A 13,793-nucleotide genomic window follows, 5' to 3' on the forward strand; every position below is an offset into this window, starting at 1 on the left:
ACCTATAATTAACTGTCCTGCGGAGATTGAAGTAAGGCATAGTCAGTTACTTCCTCGGTGTTCCGGCCACCGGCTACGCGCCTCAGTAGGATGTTGCCGTTCTCCGGGCACGACTCCTACTGGATCTCCTTTGTGCTTGATCTCGTTTCTCACTGTCCACAATATCGTCCGCTTCGTGTCTCTTTCTTAGGATACCGCCGCGGGTGGTGCAGGCGCGGTTCTGTAACATTCTGTTCTAGTCGCTAGGTACCTGCCAGGTTCCCACGCCTGACAGGGACCCCCCGTGAATCTTCCCTGCAACACCCCCTGCCACGGGATGTTGCCTGGACAAAACCCAGTCAGCTTCTGACTAACTTCCTATCCAACCCCTCGTTTTACCAGTGTGAGGAGTGGCCTAATAAATAAAACCTTTTGCTCCCCCTAGTGGCCGGAGTGTGAAGTGTAATGTGTGCTGGTGATACCTGGTCAGATGAACTCTTTTAGTGCCATCAGACGTACCATCACTCCCCTTAGTGGCAGAGCGATATTACTGCAACGACCAGGTCTCTGGGGCGCTGCACTAGCACACTCCAATTAGAAATGTGGTATAGACTTTCTGATTCGCTTTGTCTCTTTACTCATGTGCAAGCATTGCAGGCCCTTAGGAATCCATGGTTACGTCTACTGATATAGTGACAGATCGCTAGTTGCTAGTGGTCGTAATCATTGATAGCTAAGGTCCTGCAATGCCTGCACATGAGTAAAGGGACATAGTGAATAAAAAAAACTATACATTTCTAATTAGAAGTATTTAATATTATTATTATACCTTCTGCATGTTGAGAGAGGATCTTGGAGATGGGAATACCTCCTTTAATTTCATAAATTGGGGATAAAAACATCTTTTGAAAGGAAAAATGACTTAGAAAAAAAATAATCAAAGACCATGAAATTAACCCAAATAAGAGTGAGAAAAAAGTGACTTACAAAGGCAAAAAGCCTAAAGCATCAAATGTCAGCAGCACATTAATCCAAGTCTAGAAAACCTAGGAGTGTATGAAGATTCATCCCCCAATACACAGTGAGGCGTTTCGCCAGCGGCTTTGTCAGGTTTGGTTGGTTGGTGGCTTTTAATCCCCTTTATTTATGGGGCCTGATGGCAAAGTGAGTGGAGTCACGACCAGAAGTCGCATCATTACACGTATTTGATACACTGCCAATTTTTCAGGTTTATCCACCTACAGAGAATGGACAGGTCTGTAAGGGTATGTGCTCACGCTGCGGATTCCATTGCGGAATTTTCCACAGTGGATTTCATTAAATCCGCAGTGCAAAAAGTACTTGATGAATATATAAGTATTTGATACAATAGAAAATCAGAACATATTTGGTGCAGAAACTTTTGTACTTACAGAGGTCGGTCGTTTCCTTTAGTTTTTGACCATATTTGCACACACTGCAGCAGGGATTTTGGCCCCCTCCTCCATACAGATCTCCAGATCTTTCAGATTTCAGTGCTGTTGCTGGGAACATTGAGTTACAGCTCCTCCAAAGATTTTCTATTGGGTTCAGGGCTGGAGACTGGCTAGGCCACTCCAGGACCTTGGAATCATTCTTACGGATCCGCTCTTTAGTTGCCCTGGCTTTGTGTTTCGGGTCAATGTCATGCTGGAAGACCTAGCCCAAACCCATGTTCAATGCTCTTACTGAGGGAAGGAGGTTGTTGACCAAAATCTTGTGATACACAACCCCATCCATCCTCCCTTCAATGCGGTACAATCACCCCAAAAGTACAATGTTTCCCCCACCATGCTTCACAGTTGGGATGGTGTTTTTGGGGTTGTACTCATCCTCCTTTATCCTCCAAACACAGTGAGTGGAGATGACACCAAAAAGTTCTATTTTGGTCTCATATGACCACATGACCTTCTCCCATACCTCCTCTGGATCATCCAGATGGCCATTGGTGAACTTCAAATGGGCCTGGACATGTGCTGGTGTGAGCAGGGGACCTTATGTGCCCTGCAGGATTGTAATCCATGATGGCGTGGTGTGTTACTAACGGTAATGTTTGAGACTGTGGTCTTAGCTCTCTTCAGGTCATTGACCAGGTCCTCCTGTGTAGTTCTGGGCTGATTCTTGATCTTTCTCAGAATCATCCTTTCCCCATGGGGCGAGACCTCCCTTGGAGCCCCAGAGCGAGGGAGATTGACAGCCATCTTGCTTTTTCCATTCTCTAAGGCCAGCGTCACACTTGCGAGTTTTACGGACGTAAGAGCGCAGAAACTACTTCCGTAAAACTCGCAAAAAATACGGCACAATTATTCTCTGTGCCCCTGCTCCTATCTGCCGTATTAAACTGATCCGTATTATACGGCTTTCTACGGCCGTAGAAAATCGCAGCATGCTGCGTTTGTCACCGTATTGCGCAAATAAAACGTCAATGAAAGTCAATGGAAGCCCCAAAATTACGGATTACACACGGACCAGCAGTGTGACTTGCGAGGAATACGCAGCGCTGTTAGAGAGAAAAGCCGGTAATTCAATTACCGGCTTTTGCTTTCTCCTTCCTAAACCCGACATGATATGAGACCTACATACAGTAAACCATCTCATATCTCCATTTTTTTTGCATATTCCACACTACTGTCAGTAGTGTGTATATGCAAAATTTGGCCGTTCTAGCTAGTAAAATAAGGGGTTAAATGGCGGAAAAAATTGGCGTGGGCTCCCGCACAATTTTCTCCGCCAGAGTAGAAAAGCCAGTGACTGAGGGCAGAGTTCATATGAGGACAACCAGCAGAGGGCGCCTTTTATGAACTCGAGCCTGGGAGCTTTCTAGGAAAGTTCCCACGATCTAGGAACAGCCAGCAGAGGGCGCCTCACCGCAAATGAAGCTAAATATAGGTCATTGACCTACTTTACCTTCATTTGCTGGGGTATTGCAGAAATGAGCATCCTGCATTAGCAAAGCTCGTGTCTGCAAAATATTTTAACCCCTTCAGATGGATTTACATCGTTGGACCTTACAGATCCTCGGAAGGTATGTATATTGTTGGTTTATTTTTTTTTTTTAATTTACAGATCGAGGGTCTTCAGTGAGTGGATTGAGAGTAGAATAAATTAATACAACAGCATTTGTGATTTTTTTCAATAAATTATTTTTTAATTGTGTGTGTTTTTTTTTTAACCCTTTACTACAATTGGATTAATAATGGATAGGTGTCATAATTGACGCCTCTCCATTATTAATCTGGCTTAATGTCACCTTACAATAGCAAGGTGACATTAACCCTTTATTACCCCATATCCCACCGCTACCCGGGAATGGGAAGAGAGTGGCCAAGTGCCAGAATAGGCGCATCTTCCAGATGTGCCTTTTCTGGGGTGGCTGGGGGCAGATGTTTTTAGCCAGGGGGGGCCAATAACCATGGACCCTCTCCAGGCTATTAATATCTGCCCTCAGTCACTGGCTTTACTACTCTGGCGGAGAAAATTGTGCGGGAGCCCACGCCAATTTTTTCCGTCATTTAACCCTTTAATTTAATAGCTAGAACGGCCAAATTTTGCATATACACACTACTAACATTAGTAGTGTGGAATAATGCAAAAAAAAAATGGGGATATGAGATGGTTTACTGTATGTAAACCAGGTCTCATATCATGTCGGGTTTAGGAAGGAGAAAGCAAAAGCCGGTAATTGAATTACCGGCTTTCTGCTATCTCGCGCTGTATTAAGTAATAATATATATACATATATGTGTCTCCCTGACATATATAGAGAGAGAGACAGTATATATGTTTTTTTTTTTTGTTTTTTTTAACACATGGATCCCTTGTATAGCCGTATGTCGGTTTTGCAAGCCTGCGATAAAAACATGCAGTACGGCTGCCAAACGGATTACATACGGAGGATGCCATGCGCAAAAAACGCTGACACACCCTGCCTACGGAGGAGATACAGACCACTATTTTCGGGACTTTTCAGCGTATTACGGCCGTAATATACGGACCGTATTTTCATACGCTGTGTGTGACGCCGGCCTAATAATTGTACTAATAGTTGTTCCCTTCTCACCAAGCTGCTTGCCTATTGTTCTGTAGGTTATCCCAGCCTTGTGCAGGTCAACACTTTTGTCCCTGGTGTCCTTAGACAGCTCTTTGGTCTTGGCGGAGAGGTTGGAGTGTGATTGTGTGTGAACAGGTGTCTTAGGGTATGTGTCCACATTCAGGATTTCATCAGGATTTGGTCAGGATTTTACATCAGTATTTGTAAGCCAAAACCAGGAGTGGGTGATAAATGCAGCAGTGGTGCAGATGTTTCTATTATACTTTTCCTCTAAGGGTATGTTCACACGTTCAGGATTTCCATCCTTTTTTTTTCAGGACAGTTTTTTTAAAAAACTGCAGCTCTTGGCAGAAAACGCAGGTCCTTTTTTTGGTCCTTTTTTTGTCCTTTTTTTATGCGTTTTTTTATCCTTTTTTTATGCAGTTTTCTATGCAGAGACTGTGTGTTTCCTAGGAAGCTTTTTAGGGCTAAAATGGCTGAAAATACCCTAACCCTACCCCTAACCCTACCCCTAACCCTAACCCTACCCCTAACCCTACCCCTACCCCTATTCTAACCTTAGTAAAAAAAAAAAAAAAAAAAATTCTTAATTTTTTTATTGTCCCTACCAATGGGGGTGACAGTGGGGGGGGTGTCATTTACTATTTTTTTATTTTGATCACTGAGATAGGTTATATCTCAGTGATCAAAATGCACTTTGGAGCGAATCTGCCGGCCGGCAGATTCGGCGGGCGCACTGCGCATGCGCCCGCCATTTTGCAAGATGGCGGCGCCCAGGGAGAAGACGGCCGGACGGACACCGGGACGCCGGGTAAGTATAAGGGGGGGAGATTAGGGCACGGGGGGAGGCATCGGAGCACTGGGGGGGGGCATCGGAGCACGGGGGCGCGGGATCGGAGCACGGGGGGGCAGCCACACTCCGCCCACGCACTTCCGCCCGCTCCCCGCACTTCCTGCTGCAGCGGTTCTGCACATCAAATCGCAGTAAAACCCGCAGATATATTTTTGATCTGCGGGTTTTACTGCGATTTTGACCTCACAATGGAGGTCTATGGGTGCAGAACCGCTGCGGTTCAGGAAAAAGAAGTGACATGCTCCTTTTTTGCCGCAGCTATTCTGCGCGGCTTTTTAAACGAAATTACGGACCATGTGCACAGCAGTGACTGTTTTCCATAGGGTTACATTGTTATGTACCCTGCATGGAAAACTGCTGCGGAACCGCAGCGGCAAAAACGCTGCGGTTCCGCAGTAAAAAACGCACTGTGTGAACATGGCCTAATTGTTCCACTCCTTGTTTTGGCTTACAAATACTGACATAAAATCCTGACCAAATCCTGATGCAATCCTGAACGTGGACACATACCCTTATACAGGTAACGAGGCCAAACAGGTGCAATTAATACAGTTAATGAGTGTGGAGTAGGAGGCTTCTTAGGCTATGTGCACACATTGCAGAAAGGTGTGCCCATTTTTCTGCACTGTTTTTGGTAAATCTGCAGGTAAACCGCACTGCGGATTAAGGCTATGTTCACACGTGGGAAGGGGGCTGTGGGTTCTCCCGCGGGTTTTCCCGCAGCGGATTTGATAAATCTGCAGGGCAAACCCGCTGCGGTTATCCCTGCAGATTTATCGCGGTTTGTGTTGCGGGTTCCGCTGCGGGTTTAATCCTGCACTTGTTTTACTATTGATGCTGCATATGCAGCATCAATAGTAATGTTAAAAATAATGATATACTCACCCTCTGACTTCCCGATCTCCTCGGCGCTGCAGGCGGCGGTCCGGTTCCAGAGATGCTATGCGAGAAGGACCTTCGTGACGTCACGGTCATGTGACCGCGAAGTCACCGCAGGTCCTGCTCGCATACCAAAGCTGAGACCGGACGACCGCATGCAGCACTGAGAGGTGAGTATAGCATTATTTTTTATTTTAATTCTTTTTTTTTTTTTACACAAATATGGTTCCCGAGGCCTGGAGGAGAGTCTCCTCTCCTCCACTCCGGGTACCACCCGCACATTATCCGCTTACTTCCCGCATGGTGGGCACAGCCCCATGCGGGAAGTAAGCGGATCAATGCATTCCTATGGGTGCAGAACCGCCGCGATTCTGCACAAGTGACATGCTGCGGGTTGTAAACCGCTGCGTTCCCGCGTGGTTTTTCCCGCAGCGTGTGCACAGCAGTTTGCAGTTTCCATAGGGTTTACATGTTACTGTAAACGCAATGGAAACTGCAGCGGACCTGCAGCTGCAAAATCGCCGCTGTTCCGCAGTAAAAAATGAAAAGTGTGAACATGGCCTTACAGCGGTTTTTCCGCAGTTTTTGTGCGGATTCCACCTGCAGTTTTACACCTGCGGATTCCTATTGTGGAGCAGGTGTAAACCGCTGTGGAATCCGCACAAAGAATTGACATGCTGTGGAAAATGAACAGCTGCGTTTCCGGGGGTTTTTCTGCAGCATGTGCACTGCGGATTTTGTTTTCCATAAGTTTACATGGTACTGTGCACCTCATGGAAAAACTGCTGTGGATCCGCAGCGTGCACATAGCCTAACAGAAAATCTAACAGGTCCATGAGAGCAGAATTCTCGCTGGTTGGTCGGTGATCAAATACTTAATTAATTTGCATTTTATTGCATGAAATATGTTACAATCATACAATGTGATTTTCTGTCTTTTTTTGTTTGGTTTTTAGATTCTGTCTCTCACAGGTGACATGTACCTACGATAACAATTACAGACTTCTCCATTCTTTGTCCGTGGGAATACTGCTCAATCAGAGTATGAAATACTTGTTTTCCCCATTGTATAAAGTCATGTTACATTATATCCCGGAAACAATGACAGAGGGAAAGTGCACGCATGTGTCCATAAGGAGTTAGGGTACGTTCACATTAGCGTTTTGCGGGGCTGCGTCGGGCGCAGCCGCGGCAGCCACGGCGACACATGCATCATGCGCCCCTATATTTAACATGGGGGCGCTTGGACATGCGTTGTCTTGCGTTTTGTGACGCATGCGTCTTTTTTGGCGCAAGCATCAGGGCGCAGAGGACGCAGCAAGTTGCATTTTTTTGCGTCCAAAATCATGCCAAAAAAGGATGCATGCATCACAAAACAATGCGTTTTTGTTGTGCGTTGCGTTGCCGACGTAGCCCCGCACAACGCAAATGTGAACGTAGCCTTAGCGCATCATGTATGCGAACCCAGTAGTCGCATGACCTGTCCCCGGCGTTATTCCTTTTTGTGCTTTTCTGCAATTCTAGGACACGATGAGAGCGGAGAACCTCATCAGCCGCCACCCCAGAGGACGCCGCTCAGCTGTACGTCACACAGTCTACTCATGACAAATGGGTAACATGTTATGTCCCTGGCAAGTAGTGGGAAGGTCCAGCAGAACCCCCTTCAGCAAGTAATTGGGACCAATATAGGTGCGGACCCAAAAAAGACTCAGTCCAACATTACTTCAGAAAAAAAAGTTCGTTTTTTTCTTATCATAAAAATTCTATATTTGACACAAAACTGTCCAATCTCAGCTGTGAATATCTCTGGTGGTCCGCCGGGCACAGAAGTGAGGAGCTCTGGAGGCTGCCATAAAGGCTGCGACATGCTGTCTCCATAAGGCCAGAAATCCATACAGATATTGCCATCACTAAGAAACATTTTTTTTCTCTCGTGTCCTTGCGTTGCATCTGTTTTTTTTTTCACTGAAGTGGTTGGTTTAGGAAGCAGCCCGTCAGAAGTCCCCTGGAGGTCACATCTGTATTCCAGGTCATCACTGAGCTACAGACACAGATCCTCATGGACTTGTGTGGCCGAGTCTGTGTTTTGCCTGAGAAGTAATGCACTGCACACAGATATGTCCAGGATATGGTGCAAAACGCTGCCTTCTTTGCCTAAAGAAAAAAATGTATGACTTGTGTGTACTCCAGAATGGCACCAATCAACCCATCCCACAAAGACATGCAAACATGGCCGCACCGGTGGAGAAGGAAAATAAGCTTTTCTTTCCCCATGAGTTTGTATTGCGCGGAGGACAAAATCGTTGATGTCCCCACATGGGTTTGGTGTTTCGGTATCTGCGCAATCTGCACATCTAAACCATAAAGGAAACGGGTTAATGTGGGCATACAGCGCCCCGTACTGAGTTATTCCTCTACGCTGGGCTACATCGAATGCGGCACAGGCTCTCTCCATTCCGGGCCCCTGTCACGGGGTCCTTCTCTGATACCACACAATCAACAGAGCGAGGGAAGTGTGAACAATCCCAAGACCTTTATTATAGGCAAAACTAAAAGGTCCAGATACGATCCACCACACTGAGGATACAATAGTCCAGAACACGAATGCAGTTCAGTAACAGGATAAAATGTCCAAGGAGATGAGAGTCCAATAATCCAGCAGACAGAGGATAAAAATGGTCCATGTGCTTCCCTTTCTCTCTGACATGCTGTGTTCACACCATCCTCACCACACAGGAACTGTCCTCCCCAGCTGCCTCCTTATGTCCAGGGGTAGTCAGACAGGTTGGGGTGGTTTTCAGGCCTCACAGACCTGACAAAGGTGCCTTGGGGATTAGGTCACTACAGGGGGTCATCAAGAGGCATAGATACAGTCGGGCTGCAGACTGTCAGTGAGCTAATCCAATTATCAGCCTTTTGGAAGGTAATTGAGACTCTAGACCAGGGGTGTCAAACTGCATTCCTGGAGGGCTGCAACCAGGTCATGTTTTCAGGATTTCCTTGTGCTGCACAGGTGATAATTTAATCACCTACACACATAATGATTGCAGCACCTTGTGCAATGCTAAGGAAATCTTGAAAACACCCATGGTTTGCGGCCCTCGAGGAATGCAGTTTGACACCCCTGCTCTAGACAATATGGGGAATACATGGAATGATACAGGGCAACAAGAGAACACTATGAAAATCAGTAAGCTATGACTATACACAAAATAATACCCACATAACATATCACACCATCACAGCCCCTTTACACTTTTCCCACCTTTCACCCACCGCCATTCTGTAGATATCAGTACAGTCGAGTAGAACAACCTATAGGGATCGCTGGCAGCCAGGAAAGAGCCCATGCTTACCACCAGCTGTAGAGAATCACTGGTACCAGCGATAATGGGAACTGTGAGGGCGCTGCCAGCAGCGTATACCCAGGAGAAGGTTAAGGTGAGGGAGTCACAGAGAATATATCAACAGGTGGGAAACATTCTGCTCCATCTCCACTGATTGCCATAATGTCCGGACCACTGCCCTTGTGAATATCCCTCAAGACTCGCATTGCTGCCCATCAGATCTTCGGAGGAGGCTACGATGTTATTGGTTAACAACCTTCGTCTCGATCTCAAGCCATGGTGGCTTGACGGATGAACGATCTGTAGGAAGATTTATCTTTTGCAAGCCTAGATAGGTCTAACCAGGGTTTTCGCTCTTGCCTTGATAGTATCAAGCCATCGGGTTGCCCATCTTCCTCTTTGCCTTCTTCCTTCTAGTCTTCCGACCATGATGTCCTTCACCAGTGATTGTTTTCTTCGTATGATGTGTTCAAAAGACGTAATTATCCTTGCTCCAAGGGACATGTTTGGCTTGATTTGTCTTTTTTGCCATCCATGGTATTGATAACATCCTTCTCCAGCACCACATTTCAAAGGCATTGATTCTTCTTCTGTTTTGTTTCTTTAGCATCCAGGCTTCGCTTCCATAAGATACTACAGAAAAGACCAGAGTATGTACGAGCCATGTCTTCATCACCAGTAAAATGTTTCTTAATTTGAAGACCTTGTCCTCTGACTTCTTTGTTGATTTGCCCATGGCTATTCTCCTACTGACTTCCAGTTTTGCCACTGCATCTTGAGTGATCATTAATCTGAGTAGGTTGAAGTCCTAAACAACTTCTAGTTTGTCGCTGTCTATCTCAAATGTGTCCCAGTCATACCTGGCAGAAGTCAATATCTTTGTCTTCCTTGTGTTGAGTAGCGGTCCCATGCTCATGTTTTCCATCTTGACACTCTGTAATGAGTCCTTCACTCTATCTACGCTTGTTGCCAGCAATGTTGTATCATCTGCATTCTTAAGATTGTAAATGAATGGTCCAGCAATTTTGATCCATTCTTCTTTTTCGGCAAGTCCAGACTTCCTGAAAATAGCTTCTGTATATAAATTGAAGAGCAATGGTACCAGAATATCGCCTTGTTTGATGCTTCGCTCTCTTCTGAACCATGCCGTGTTGGGTTTGAACTGTTGTTTCATGGTTGATGTAAAGGTTATTAATGAGACTGATCAGATGGTTCGGCACAGCCATATTTTTCATGGTAGCCAAAAATTCTGGTGAGCAACATAGCCGTGGCTTTGCTGTAGTCTATCAAATCAAAGTGGATCTCCTTGTATCCTTCGGCTTTTTTCATTAAAGGGAACCTATCACCCCCAAAATTGAAGATGAGCTAAGCCCACCAGCATCATGGGCTTATCTACAGAATTCTGAAATGCTGTAGATAAGCCACAGATGTATCCTGAAAGATGAGAAAAAGAGGTTTAGATTATACTCACCTGGGTGGGCGGTCTGATCCGATGGGCGTCGCGATCCAGGGCCTCCTATCTTCATAGGATGACGTCCTCTTCTTGTCTTCACCCTGCGGCTCCAGCGCAGGCGTACTTTGACTGTCCTGTTGACGGCAGAGCAAAGTACTGCAGTGCGCAGGTGCCGAGCCTCTATGACCTTTCCTGGTGCCTGCGCACTGCAGTACTTTGCTCTGCCCTCAACAGGATAGACAAAGTATGCCTGCGCCGGAGCCGCAGCGTGAATACAAGAAGAGGACGTCATCGTAAGAAGATGGGAGGCCTCGGACAGCAACGCCAATCGGACTGGACCGCAGCGTGATCGCCCCTGGGTGAGTGTAATATAACCTCTTTTTCTCATCTTTCAGGATACATCGGGGGGCTTATCTACAGCATTACAGAATGAGATAAGCCCCTGATGCCGGTGGGCTTAGCTCATCTTCGATTTTGGGGGTGACAGGTTCCCTTTAACCATCTATTGTTAGCAATCACATCCCATGTTCTTCTGCCTTTTCTGAATCCTGCTTGTTCATATGTCATATTAACACTCAAATTCCTCCCAAAATAACATATAGGACTTATAACTCAAAGCAAGCTAAACACAAACTAACTGGTACAAAAAGTCCAAAAATTAATAAATATCTTTATTGTGAATTACAAAAATCACTAAAAAATCTAGACATGACAGGACACCAAGTCAAGAGGACCAGGCTCACACCTACACAATATAAGCCATAAATGAAAATGGTATAAACTAACCTAATAATCTGCCACAAAAGGTATTAGGTATAAATCCTCATAGTAAACACGGCAGATGGATATACTGTATGAATCCATAGATAAAGTATACTACTAGATTTCCATACCAAAATGCGAGTGCATAAGTTGGTTTAAATATAAGAAGGTAAAGCAGTATGGCAATTAGTAATGAAAAGGGATAAGGTGCATCTTACCAATAAAACAGGCTGATGTGCAGGTGAAACCCGGTCCCCGCCGCCCCAACGCACGTTTCGTTCTGACTTCCTCAGGAGGCACTCTTGGTTCGAACTTTCATTGTGTTAATTTGATCTTTTAGTACGCCTTCCTGGTCTTGCCCCTCAGATGTTCGCTTTCCATCTCTTGTACATATCTTTTGATAATAAAGTGCTGGGTATGATCAAATGGCTCTCTTTAGTCTTTTACTGGTGTTATCTGCTTCCTGCTTGTTACCTTTGGCCAGTCGTCTTTCTTCGATGATCTTTTTAGGGTCTCTTCTGCCTCTTGTTCATTGTTTTTCTGGCTTCTTCAGTAATAATAGTCTTTATATGAGTCTATGGAGACACGGGGGTCAGTGGTTGCTCTTGTCGGCTGTCCTGGCTGTCTTAAAGACCACGCGGACCAGGGCTCATCCCACTGAACGCTCGCACTCTTTTCTCGTGGGCAGAAGACTACTCAGACAACACAGGGTGAGGGTAAAACAGTGTAGCAATTTATTAAACCACCAACAGGCAATAACATATATAACAGTCCCAGCAAATATCCAAGATGGTGCAAATTACAGTCTCACCCATCCGCTGGCTCACCGGGATTAGAGCAGTTGTTAATTCAGGGCTTACAGGGCCAACTACCCCCACGAATGGCTCCCTGCTTTTGGTGTCACCCACAAAGAGGAGTTAACAAGCTTATGAAGCTGACAGTCCATTGAGGTATGGGCCAGGTGACCCGATTGTCTCAACCTGGATTCTATGAATGTCTTCATGGGGTCAGGTGACCCTAGAGTTCCAACTTGGTGTGATGACACAGCATTTTATCTTAATTAACCAGCAGTCTATTTTCAGCAAGCCAAGAAGGAATAGACTAGAATCTGTATAAATCTTTTGAATTTGTGTTTCTTTCTTGTTGGGCAAGAGTCTAATGTTGACTCTTCTTATAGGTTAAATTGATATTTCTAAATGGATAAATGGCTACTGTTTTGTATCTTATATCAGCTCCTACAACATATTGTCTATCTTTGAAAGGCAGTGATACAGGGTCATTGAACAATGATGTTTGCTGATTAGCTGGCTTGGACAATGTGTAATCAGCATGTTTGTTGACTTACAAGGAGGAAAAACAATGCAAATAGATTACATAATCAATGCGATTTGGTGTCATCACCATTCTTCCCCTTTACCTGTGAATGGTGGTTTGAAGGACAGTTGTTAACTATAAAAAGGATAGATTCATCCATATACAGAGATACCACCAGACATCCAAACAACTATATACTCTCTACAGGACAGCAGCCAACACATCATGACTCCATCACGAGGGACACAGCTTTGTCATTCTACAGGATGCCAGCTTCGGGGACCATGGCCCCGGTTGGAAAAATACAGATTTGCTCCACTGACTAACGCCAATCCATGGATACATTTGGGGTAGTCAGGAATGGGACCTACCGGTCGCCTGGCTCCATGGAAATCTTTGAAGAATCCAGGTTGTGACCCTCCAGTCAACTGGCATTGTACCTCAATGGACTGTCATATTCCTAAGCTTGTCATTACCACCTCTCTTAGTGCCACAGGTGGGGTAGTCAGCCCTGGAAGCTTTGAAGTCACAGCTGTTCTTATCCCAGCGAGTCAGTAGAAGAGTGAGACTCCGTAATTTACACCATCTTGGGTATTTTCTGGGACTATTCTATGTGCTATTTGACTGTTTTTGCGATTCAATTAAGTATTGCCAAACTGTTTTACCCTCACCCTGGGTTGTCTGAGTACTTTTATGCCCATGGTAAAAGGAGAGCAGACGTTCGGTGGGATTATCCTTGGTTCAAGCGGTTTCAGCTAGCAGACCGGCGCACTCTGTAACCCCCCCAAGTATCCACACCTGGCTTCTCAGAATGTCTCCATGGGGCTAGATGACAGAAAAGTCCCAACCAAGCTTCTAAGAAAATCTCCATGGGGTCAGGTGACTTGAGGGTCTCAACCTGGTTTCTCTGAATGTCTCCATGGGGCCAGGTCACTGGAGGGTACGAACCTGCCTTCTCCGAATGTCTGCATGGGTTCAGTGATGGTCAATGAAGCAGATCTGCATTTTTATACCCACAGCTATCCTCCAGGCCAGTGTTCCCTAATTCCGGTCCTCAAGAGCCACCAACAGGTGGTGTTTTCAGGATTTCCTTAGTATTGCACAGGTGATGGAATTATTGCCTGTCCAGGTGATGCA

This window comes from Ranitomeya imitator, chromosome 3 (assembly GCF_032444005.1).
Source record: "Ranitomeya imitator isolate aRanImi1 chromosome 3, aRanImi1.pri, whole genome shotgun sequence".
NCBI lineage: Eukaryota > Metazoa > Chordata > Amphibia > Anura > Dendrobatidae > Ranitomeya > Ranitomeya imitator.